Below are 12,050 nucleotides of genomic sequence, written 5' to 3' on the forward strand. Positions count from 1 at the left end.
GATTTGAGGGCAAAAGACAAGTCTGTCCTGGATCAAATTAGGAAAAGACTGAAGCTTTCATTGCTTTTCTGGTAGAAAGAATAATTAGGATCTTAATGGAATTTCCATTTTTATACATTTCTAATAGTCTCATCCCATATTGTTAATCTTTCTAACATTTATCTAAAAAGAGATTAAGATTTATTATTCGTCTTTCTTAACATGTGCTTTGTGAATTGTTTTTGTTGTTGTCATATACTCTAGGGTTTATGAATTGAAATTTGCTAAGAGTTACTCTTAGGGTACATGAAAGTATGTCCAAGCTTCAATATTTAATTTAGATCTCTTAAATTGGTATGGATAGTTTAAAAAGCAAAAATATTGTCCTCAGAATAATGAGATACAGGTTGGTCATGCTGTTTTATTTTATTTAGTTTAAGCTAGCAATAGAGTCCTTTTTTTCTTATATATGTATATTAAGGAGGTAGGAGGAAAGATTTTATTGTCATATATTTCATTTTTATGAAAAGAGAAAAAGGATAAAGGAAAGGACATTTAAAACCATGGATCCTGAGGAATGGAAACTGAAACATGTCATTTATCGGAAGGTGACAATAGTATAAGGACAGCTTTCTGCTCTGTGTATGCACTGCAGTATCTAATAGTTTTTCTACATAAATTTTACTCTTAACTGTTAAGAATTGTTTTCTACGGGTTTGCAAAGTGAATCACATTGCTTTTTTACACACACATACACACAGAATTCAGTCAGATCTCAACATAGGTCAACTGACTTACTTTGCCAATTACTTTGTCCCCTTTTCAGTTCCCAAGGATCTGAGAAAATGACACCAAATTTCAAATGAGAGGGAATATTCTGCATAACAAAATTGAGGTTATTCAACAATTTCATTTTAGCAACCATTGATCTGGTGAGTAGAAAGATGACAGTTTTATTACATACACACATACACACTGGTGACATGAACGTAGCTTCCTTCAGGGAAATTGCATCAGGCAGAAACATACTCCAGACAAACTTCCCAGGTGCTATGTATTTCACCTTGCCCCCATCTCCAGATTACAGCTGACTGGTGTTACTTGAGTTGTGGACAGGGCTACTGTAATGTGAACCAACCATGAGTGTGGAAAGAGCCCTGGACTTGGAAACATAACGAGTGAGGTTAAAGTTCCACCTTAGCCTCTTACTAGCTCTTCTACCTTTTTTAACCTACTGTGTTTTATCTCTTAAAATGGGCATGATGCCACATCTTTTTCTCATTTCATGGAGTTTCAGATGAAGTCTTGAATGTGAAAAATCTTTGTAAATGTTGTATATAGTTCAGAAGGAATATATTATTAGTATTATTATCATTATAAACAACCAAAAGCTTTTGAGAAACAGGATGTAAAAATAGTCGTGAAGGGCAACCATGAAAGACACACACATCCTGAGCACAGAGAGAACTGGATCATGTTGAGAGTGTCGAAGAAGCATTGAATGATTGCCTGTCTATCATTTCTTTCTCACTTTCTCTAAATGACATTCATGGCTCCTAGGGAGCTATATGGTTTCTCACTGAGGTTCCTGAATTAATATCGAAACAATGAGGAAACTTCGAATCTTCTGTTGGGCTGCCACATGGCTTTCTCTTTCTCAAAACATTTCTATCACTCTCTCAAAGACTGCATTATGTAAGGTTGCTGAAACTTTGAACTTCCCCAGTGAAGGGATGGGGAAAGTGTCTACACACTGAAAAATGCAAGGCATCTGGAAAGACTGCCCAGAGACTGAAATGTGCCCCAGTGACCAACTGGCTGACTGTATCTTGTTCTCTCATTCTTTTATTCCCTTTAGACATCCTTGGTTTCTTTTCCAGCCCTGAGTAGTAATGACTTCTTCATCTGGCACAATCACTGAAGAGGGAGAGCGAGGGCCTTCCCAAGCCACACCAGCTATGCCTTGTTTCTATAGGCCAGAAAAGATGATGGACGAGCAGCAGATGTTGCTGTCAGTCCAGCTCCATTGCTCAGTCTCCGGGGCTTATTGATACTCGCTAGAGGCCAGTCAGCTGTTCAGTAGAGGTGTTCCAGGGTCAATATAGTTCCCAAATCCAGGAATATTGGAATGCTTGAAAAGCAATCACTACTCACAGCATTATACACAGAATATGAATATCCAGATAGTCATCACCTCAAAACTTGAGACTAAGTGTACCCCCCAAAATCTGCACTCTCAGAAAATCAGCTGTATAAAATTCACTGATCTCTCCATTCAGGGTCCCTGAGTGATCCTAGCACCAATTGGATGTTGCCTCTTTCCTGCCCCACTTCCTTTTTATCGCCTCATTCTGTTTCTAGATTTAGTAACTAGAGAGTTTCTAAGACACACTTGGCAAGTGGTGAAACACTAACCACAGTGTTGACCTGGCTCTAGGATGTCTGGTTAAACCCTTCCCATTTTGCCTAATTTCATCTCAAGAACTGAGGCTGCTTACTACTTGCCAGTTTGCACACAAATCCCTGACATGCCTCGTTTATGCTCTGTGTTTGTAGATTGGAGGGAAAAGGGGATGGTGCTGTATTTCCTATGAACCAGACACTCCTAAATTCAGTTCATATGTAAGTGCACAATATGCCAGCCTTTTTGTGGGCTCTTTAATGAATCAGAGTGGTCTCTGATGCATTTCAGTCAATGATCTCTGTAGTCTGAAGGTAGAACCTGGGACTCATTGAGTTACCAGCTGCTGCCATCCATCACTCTCTCTCTGACCAATAGAAAGACTGCAGGACCTGCTTGTGGGCAGAATATGTTGACTACTGACTGACAAATGAAGAAATCATTACCAAGACTTGCAAGAGAAATCCAGGAATGTCATTATGGAAGATATGAATATGAAAGCACTCCTTTCATAGGTCAAATATTTTCCAGATTCAGAAATATTATGTCTGTTTACAGTGGGTCATTACATAGTAATTCCTTATTATCTGATTGCATGGTTTAGGCTCAGTGTATTATTTTGGGAAAAATGATATAGTTCATAGACCTGCCTAATATATCCTTAATGTGTGGATTTGAGATGTAAACATAAATTATTGCAAATTAAATCTGAATGGCAAAAATAGCAAATCCTAGAGGGAGCTCTAGAATTAGGATAGCTCTTCAAAATTTTGCAATATTTTAGGGAGGGAGCTGGGTCTTGTACACTTATTTATTCATCCATCTTTGGATACAGGATGCCACTAAAGCTGTAAGACATGCATTAGCGAGAAAGTCACCAACATCAGAGAAGCTCAATTATGGCTGTCTTTTGCAGGCCAAGATGAATGGTGGAAGATGCTACATGAGAACTCTACTAATGGAAATGATAGGATATCAAAATAATAGAGGTCAGGTGGTGGCACTTAACCATCAGATGCAACATGAGTGTAGTTATTATAATGAGTCACAAGTTCAGACTGGCAGCCAGTGGAGGATGACCCACAGAGAGCTATGAAAATGATTACTAGAGCATGGTATTCCAAGGAGTGAAATATTTTGGCAGACATCAAGGATATTGCTCAATCTATACAACAAAAATAAATCAAGTATGGATGATCAGGAAGTGAAGAGAAACTACCACAATAAAAAGATCATGAAGCTTCAGCCCGTTTCTGACCATGAGCTAGTTTGCAGACCTGGAATCCATTAGTTCGAAGGAGTGCTTAGGTCTCCAGGAGAAAAGACTGCAACATTACAGCAAAAGGTTCCTCAGCCATTCCTCAAAGGGACCAATGGGCATTCAATTATGTAACTGTACAATGCGGGAAAGGGATATATGTACATTTTTCAAGAATTGTTAGACAGATGCTCCTAGGTGACACTGATACCAGGGGACCAGCAGCAGCATCCTTAGAGTGGAGCCCAGATATTAACCAGTGGAATCCTGGAGGGGCTACTCATCTAACATATTATAAAAACAAGTAGGTTTGAATAACGTAACACGTGGCCAGTAGTGGGTACCACAATTTGCCATTTACTCACTCCTCTAGCTTCCAGGAGTGTTGGTAGCTGCTATCTGCCAGCTGAGTCCCTCTTTAGGACTTGTCCGTGGTTAAAGAGAGCTATCTTGTCATCCTGCTCCCCCCACCCCTTCTCTTTCTTTCAACAGATGTTGATCCTGTAAACACTCTATAATGAACTCTCTTCGTATAAATCTCCGTACCAGCTCCCACTTTTTCTTCTTTAGGAAACAAATCAATGACAAGGGAAGAATTTTTAAAAGTTAAAAATGTCAATTCTTGAAGTAGAAAAAATTAAATAGAAAGGCTGACAGATAATGTTAGAGAAATCTCAGAACTTATTAAAAATAGATGAGATATAAGAAAAAGAAAACAATATTTCTCTAACAGTAGTTTTGAAGAAGAGAAAAAAGGGAAAAGAAGTAACCAAAAAAAAAAAATTAGAAAACATTCTAATGAATATTCAGATGGATGAATGGAAAAAGGATTCACTTTTAGACACATCATCGTTCAATTTTAGAAGATTGAATAAAAAGAAATCACAGAAGCTTTAAAAATAAAGAGGTTATTAAAAAGGAATATGATTCAGACCAGTGTCAGTTGTTTTCTTTTGTCATACTGGATGGATATAAAAAATGAGAATCCCTTTGCCTATAACACTTGTATCATTCTCCTCTAAGCAACACATATTTATAGAGAGAGGATTGCTATTTTCTTCTCTATGGGTTCAGCCATGCTATTGTTTTCGCTGTGTATACTTACAAAAGCTTACTAGTTATTTTTTTCAACTTTTAGAATCACTCTATAAACAAAACACTTTATGAGTTAAGTATAGTTACAGAATGAAAAGCAAATATTATAAACCCAGACATTATAAAATAATGATATAGTTTTCAGAGGTTGGAATATGGAGATGGGAGAAAAGACATGGGGGGAATTACAGAGGTACTAATTTCCTCATCTAACAGAATATATGATGTCAAGATATACTTTCTAAAATTAATAAAACAATAAATAGAATTTCAGGTCATTTAAGTTAAAAAAGGTGAATAACAGAATAATTAAAATAATATTATTAGTAAAAAAAGGAAGAAGAAAGTTAAGATATCGTGTAGGGTTCATAAGAGTCACTAGAAACTTTTGAAAGATAACACTTTGAAAAATATAGAGCTGAGCATAATACTGCAGACATTCCTTTAAGTGACCTCATTTAGATTGCATGAACAATGCTCTCCACTTCCTCTCTAACATACTGACTGATGGTGAGTAGTCCACGCTCTAGACATTCCTACTCATCAATGCCTACCAATTGATTTATAAACTCAACTAAAACTCAGTTGTGTTGTTCCACATGTTTATGACCAAACAAGATGAGAAAAATCCCACACCTACGTTTGAATACATACATTATTGTTATGAAGGGAATTGTGTCCCTCTAAAATTCATATATTAAAGCCCTAACCCCAAATGTAACTGTATTTGAAGTTAGAGCTTTAGGAAGATAATTAAGGCTAAATGACATCATAATAGTGGGGTCCTAATTCTATGGGTCTCATGCTCTTGTAAGAAGAAGAAGAACCAGCAGAGATCTCAATCTCTCTCTCCTCTCTCTACACACACACACACACACACACACACACACACACACACGCACGCACACACAGAAGAGGCTTTGTGAGGACACAGAAGAGGCTTTGTGAGGACACAACCAGAAGACAGCCATCTACAAGCCAGAAAGAGAGGTCTCACTAGAAACCAACCCTGACAGTGCCTTGATCATTGACTTCTAGTCTCCAAAATTGTGGAAAAATAAATGTCTGTTGTTTAAGCTACTCAGTCTATGGTGTTTTGTTATGGCAGTCTTAGCAGACAAATACAATTATTACACAAATACATGTTATGAAATACATAATGTCATTATGTAACTTAATTTAACTAAATTCTAAATAAACTGATAAAATATAAATGTGAAATAAGAGGGTTTTTTTAAATGAAAAGTCATTCGAATGCTTTAAAAATACTTTGTTGAATGATTTGTGAAAGGCAAGTCACTAAAAATATTGCCGTTGAATTGGGCATGGGAAGGCAATATTAAAGACTGGAAGAAAATGTAAAGCAATCCCGATTAATTCTGCACAAAGATGTTTTGTAAGAGGCTTAAGCTCCTCCAATTTAAAAAAAATAAAATCTAGAAATCATAGACCAGGCATTCCAGTTGTGGTTGATACATGACAGACCACACGATATACAAAGTGGCAACTTTGTTTTTAATAAAAAAAAAGACCTTGGCCTACTTCAATAATTTATACATCTCATTTATTATAATTCCCCATGTTAATTGACTATTTCAGTTGGATGATCAACTACTGGTCCAAAAGCTTCTACTGTATTAAGTTATACTGGTAATCATCAAAATAAGAACAAAGAAGAAGGCTGAAGAGGAGCAGGTGAAGGGAAGGAAGGGGAGGAAGAAGAGGAGGAGAAGGAGAAGGAGACATGGAGGCAGAACAAGAGGAAGGGGAAGTGGAACGGGGAGAGGCAGAGGAAGAGGCAGAGGCAGAAGAAAGAAGGAGGAAGGAGGCGGGTTTACCTGCCACTTCTAGGGAGCGGGACTAGGGAGTGGGATGTGAAAGTTTTATTTTTCATTTAATACCATTACATGCAGTTTGGACTTTTCATCTACTATTTGCAGGAATTACTTTTATAGCAAACACACAAATTAATAAATAGCATCTCCATAGCCTTCGATTCCAAGTAATTCCATTGTGTAGGAAGTCACAGCAGACTTTTGAGTTCATTCGGTCTCTGGAGTAAGGCTGTCTGTTTGAATCCTGATTCCACTGTTTTCTTTTTGTGTGAGCTTAAACAGTTTACTTAATTCCTCTATGCCACTCATTGTCTGTAAAATGGGGATCATAAGAGAACCTATTTCATGGGATTTGGTGAAGATTAAATGAGATAATATGTACATAAAGCATTTAGTTCAGGATCAGGCACAGAGTAAGAAACTAGTAAATGTTACCTGTTATTATTTTATGAAAATAAACATCAATATACCAAAAAATTTATACGCAAGATATTTATTACAGTATTATTCTGATAATAAAAACCTGAAACAACTCAAATGTCTAGCAATGAAAAAAGGTTTGTTAGTTACATAATATTTATGACAGCTGTTTAAAAAAATCTTGTTTCCAAAGGCTTTTTATTAGCATGAGAAAATATTGATTATATAATCTTAAGTAAAAAAGGCAGAAATACAACTATCTATATCTATAGCTATAGCTAAATTTGCATACATATGCACATATATGTGCTATATTTATACCCACATACTGTGTATATTTACATATTCATACAAATATACATATAATCACCATATAATCTTGTAAAAGAAAATTTTTAGGTATATAAAAAAGCTGGGAAGGAAATAACTAAAACGTTAATGGTGCTTGCCTCTTTAGGTGACAAGATTGCAGGTGATGTCTACTGTTTTATTCATGGAGCTCACGCCTCAGCTAGAGAGGGTCACTTTTGCAGGCTCTCATTTGAAGAAAGTACCTTTCTAAAATAGAAACTCACCAACCGCAGCTCATGGTCACCTCTCAGATCCTTCCAGAGTCCTGCTGCTGTCAACTGCATCTATGTGACTAAGGGAAGCCCCTGACTGATGAGGAGAGGTCAGTGGAAAGGCTGACTCTGGAACTCTTCAAGGTCATCTTAGATCTGCAGGAATAATTATGACACAATGAAATATGGGATTTAGTATGTAAGAAAATGATCTTATAAAGATTCCACAAGGTTTGGTGAGACAGAAGGAGTTAGAAGTGAATAGAGGGTGTGTACCTAGATGTCTCCCATGACCTGCAGTCCTTTCAAAGGATCAACCAGGTATCCCTTGGCTCTGCTTCGTCCTTCAGATACTTTTGTGTGGCCCAGCTCTCTTCCAAGAACAGGGCACACACATGTCTTTCAGTGCTGTCTTCTCCTTCCAGCCCACGCTTGCCAGCACTCCTTTAATCTCCTGCCTTCCAGCACCCTGCACACCCAGCGCTCCACACATTCCACGGGTCAGTACACAGCGCCCAGGGCTCTCTCATCACTGGGAGACCAGACGGTTGTTGCTAAGCAGAGCATACAGAGCACAACTATGGCCAACTGTTTAACTCAAGCTAAATCATGGTATTTCTCAGTTTGCCCGGATTATCAATGGAGGAAGCAATGATTTTCCACTTTACTACAAAAGCTGATGTCATTGATGACCGGTTATGAAAACGATAGTTATGTTCTATGATTTTAATTTTACTCAGACCTCAAGAAACAGACATTTATTCAGTTTATATTATTTGTAGCATAGTGATTAACTTTGCAAGAAAATAAGAAGTCATCAAATAAATAGATGGCATTGAACCTGTCTTAGTAAGACCACAGTTTTGGACTGGGACAGATTTGTACTGAAGTGCTAGCTTTTTGTTCTACTTATGTGACTTGGAGTAAATTGTGTGTGCCTATACAAGTTATGACCTCTAACACATCGCAGTCACTGAAATTAAATATAACTAAAATCGAAGTCTGGCTCCACTTTGTACTGGTGCTGATATGTGGTCAATTACTTTACTTCTCTAAGTTTCAGTTTTCTCATCTGTAAAATGGAGGTAATGACAGTCACTGTGGAAGTGAAAAAGGACATGTATGTAAAGGGGCTTCTCAGTGTGTGCTACACATTCATCGTTCAGCAATTTATTGATGAGTGTCTCCTCACCAATAAATATCTGTTGTATGGATTTGAATATATAATTGAACTTTGTTTTAACCTTGGAAAATGGCTAAAGTAGTCAATATTTATGTCTAAGGAATAAAACCGCAAGGATTGGTACAATGGGAAACAGAATGGTCATATGAAACTTTCTGTTCTAAAATAATTTTGGACTCACTCAAACTTATAGTAACCGCATATTATTTGTTGTGGAGAGCTGGCGCACATCCTGATGAAATCATGCAATGGGTCTCATTCTTTTGGTTTTTACCTATATGACTAACTATAATATGTTCCAAAAAACAGTTTCCAAGATATTAATGGTCAAATGGATAAGAAATATCAAGGATGGGGTCTTTATCTTAGTAGGCATTTTTGTTGACTGATGAACAAATAGCGATTTTCAGAACGGAGCTTGTGACTCTGTTTCCCTGTGTGCAGCCTGGAAATGTTCATTGTGAAAGGTAATAGAGGAGCCCTTTAAAAATTCTTCTCTTGTGGCTGACAGGCTGTTGACATTCATTGGATACTGCCTGGGTGCTAATCGCCTCACTCATTTACATTCTCATCTCTTTCATTTCTCGTAATCATGCCTTCCCATGAGCTATTCCTGAACTAAGTAGTGCAATGTCTCCACAGCTTGAAAAATACACACATTTCCCATGGCCTTTTGGGCAGATTTACAATCATTGGAGCATTAGGTAACAGTAGTTAGGTGGGGTCCCAATTTAATGGAAAAAAAAAAAAAAGGAAAAAACAAACCAAACCAAATCAAACTTGAGCGCCTCGAGATTATGACTAGGGAAGTAAAGAAAGGATGGGACTATTTATAGAATGCCAACTATGTATTTATTAGGCACTGTGCACACATGATATCAAAAGAATCTACCGAAATATCTCTCCTTTTAGAACTTGGTTCTCTTTATTTCATAGAATCTTTTGAAATACATATGGACAACTTGGAAGACTTTGGAAGGTATACGATAAGGAGAAATGTTAACAGAATCTTTGACACTTTCCTTTCCCTGAAGCTTTACATATATCTGTCACCACATTCTGGGGTGTCCTCCTTGAGCTCAGAAGAAGCGTTGCCCAGTGAGAGGAGGGTGAACCCAAGGCTTAATGCTGGCTCTGCTCTATTTACTGTGTGACCCTGGGCAACTAGACATCAAGGGTTTCAGCTGCTTCAGGTGCAAAATAGGGATGGCATGCACCTTAGAGGATTATATGACGATTAAAAGTAATGTTTGTAATGTCCCCAGCACATATTTATTACTCAAAATACCATGGTTATTCCTTATGTCTGTTACTACTCCGAAATCCAGTCCCTCAAAATGTGCTTGACTAGATCATATAATTTTTTTAGTTGATCTGCTAGTTTTCCTATCTAATTCAACATCAGAGTGATCTTTCTAAAATATCAGTTTAATGTCACTTTTCCACTTCAAAATCTTTCGTGCCTAATATTTAGTGCTCTTTTTAAAGGCATTTAAAAAGCTCTAAAACTTGTTCCCCCACCCTTGGCTTAATGCTCTGCTGTGGACCTCTTAAAATTCTTAATGATTTTATCTTTGAACTTGTGTTTTGTAAGCAACAGATATCACATGTAACAATAGAGCATGGACATGAGCAGCACAGACACATCAGGCTGCAGTTTCTACATGTGCGGGCTCATCACTGCTATAACAAATGACTGAACAGCTGGCCTGGCCTCCTGTCATGCATGTACCTGGGACAGTCTTGGGTGCTGTGTGTCCCTAAGAGGGTGTCCAGGGTTAGAACTCGGGCCCAGATTGGCAGTGGCAATGATGGCAGTTGAAGCCTAAGCAGCAGCAGTGGCGGCAATGGCAGCCCTGGGAGAAGAGAAGAACATTGCATGGGGTCAATGCCTGCACTGTGCTGGGAAGTGAGCTTCCTGTCCATCCCTGAAACCTATCCTTGTGCTTTTGCACAAATATAAACTCTCCAGCCTGAATACAGGGTCAAGAACTCTGGAGATGAGGCAGTAAACTTTGTCGAAAAATAATTACGAAGTCGAAAAAACATACACACGGATATTGCAATAAAGCATATCAAGGAATTCTTCAAAGAGTTTTTAATTTCTGATTTTGAAAACTACTGCAACATTGCAAAGCAAATATCTACAGGCTTAGAAATAAAAATTGACTTTAAAGATGATCACATTTTTATATGACAATTCATATGAATCATTAATAAGGAGACTTTTTAAAAATTAATTAATTTTATGGTGACATTGGTTAATGAAATAAGAACGTTTTTAAGATCAAAGTTTTCATTGAAATTGAAGACAGAGAGATGGAATGCATAAACATGTATATTGAATTATATGTAAATCATGAAGCTACATTTTGTTTCTTATACAACTTCCACACAAGTTTCAGTGTAAACATTAGAATATCATTATATAAATTTACAATTAAATATCTACGGCTATGCCACCCTGAACAAGCCTGATTCTGTCTGGGCTCAGAAGCTAAGCGGGGTCGGGCCTGGTTAGTACTTGGATGGGAGACCACCTAGGGAGACCAGGTGCTCTAGGCATAAAAAATAAAATAAATTTTTGTATGAAAAGTAAAATCTTTAAAAAATATTCTGCAGTAGTCATCAGCACTATATGTGCAAAAATTTATATTATAAAATAATTTATAAGAAATGTCACAGCCTATAAAATATCCTTAACAATTCTAGAAAATTTGCATCAGCAGAAAGTGTTCTGAAAATTAAAAATTATCGAGTTCTTTGTGATCTTATATTAGCTATGAACCACTGACATTGCTTTTATATTGTTAGAAAATTAAGTTCCTAAAAGTATAACTTATTTTTTTCCTTATAAGTGAATTTGAAGAAAAAGAACCAGAAGCCAAGATATCACATTAATAAAGTATTATTATTGATCGTATTACATAAAACCATGACATTGAAAATATAATTATCTTTGCAATTTATAAGCATATGTTAGTCATATATCACTATTACTCCATTACTTTCTTTTTTAAAAGAAAAGCTTTATATTTTAGTACCTTTATCTGTACTTTTTCTCTTGCTTCTTGAACTAAGGGCATTTCGGTTTGTGCAAGGCTCCACAAAATATATAGCTGAACTTGCCTTGTCCCTCTACCATTGCACCTAGCAAACTTTTTTTCTCAACCTTTGAACCCACAATGTCCTTCCCATCTTGGCATTCTTTTGGTTATGTGTTTATCCTACTTACAAAACCTTTTCTACCCCAACCTACAAAAATCTTACTCACTCTTTCATACTCAACTTTACCTAGAAAAACATTATATTCCTG

General features: G+C 36.9%; 1 pseudogene; it reads left to right on the top strand.

Annotated features, from left to right (window-relative positions):
- Positions 1-11,180: 11,180 nt before the first annotated feature.
- On the top strand, positions 11,181-11,299 carry LOC111742822 (annotated as a pseudogene).
- The last annotated feature ends 751 nt before the right edge of the window (positions 11,300-12,050 follow it).

Source organism: Pteropus vampyrus, unplaced genomic scaffold (genome assembly GCF_000151845.1).
Source record: "Pteropus vampyrus isolate Shadow unplaced genomic scaffold, Pvam_2.0 Scaffold101, whole genome shotgun sequence".
NCBI lineage: Eukaryota > Metazoa > Chordata > Mammalia > Chiroptera > Pteropodidae > Pteropus > Pteropus vampyrus.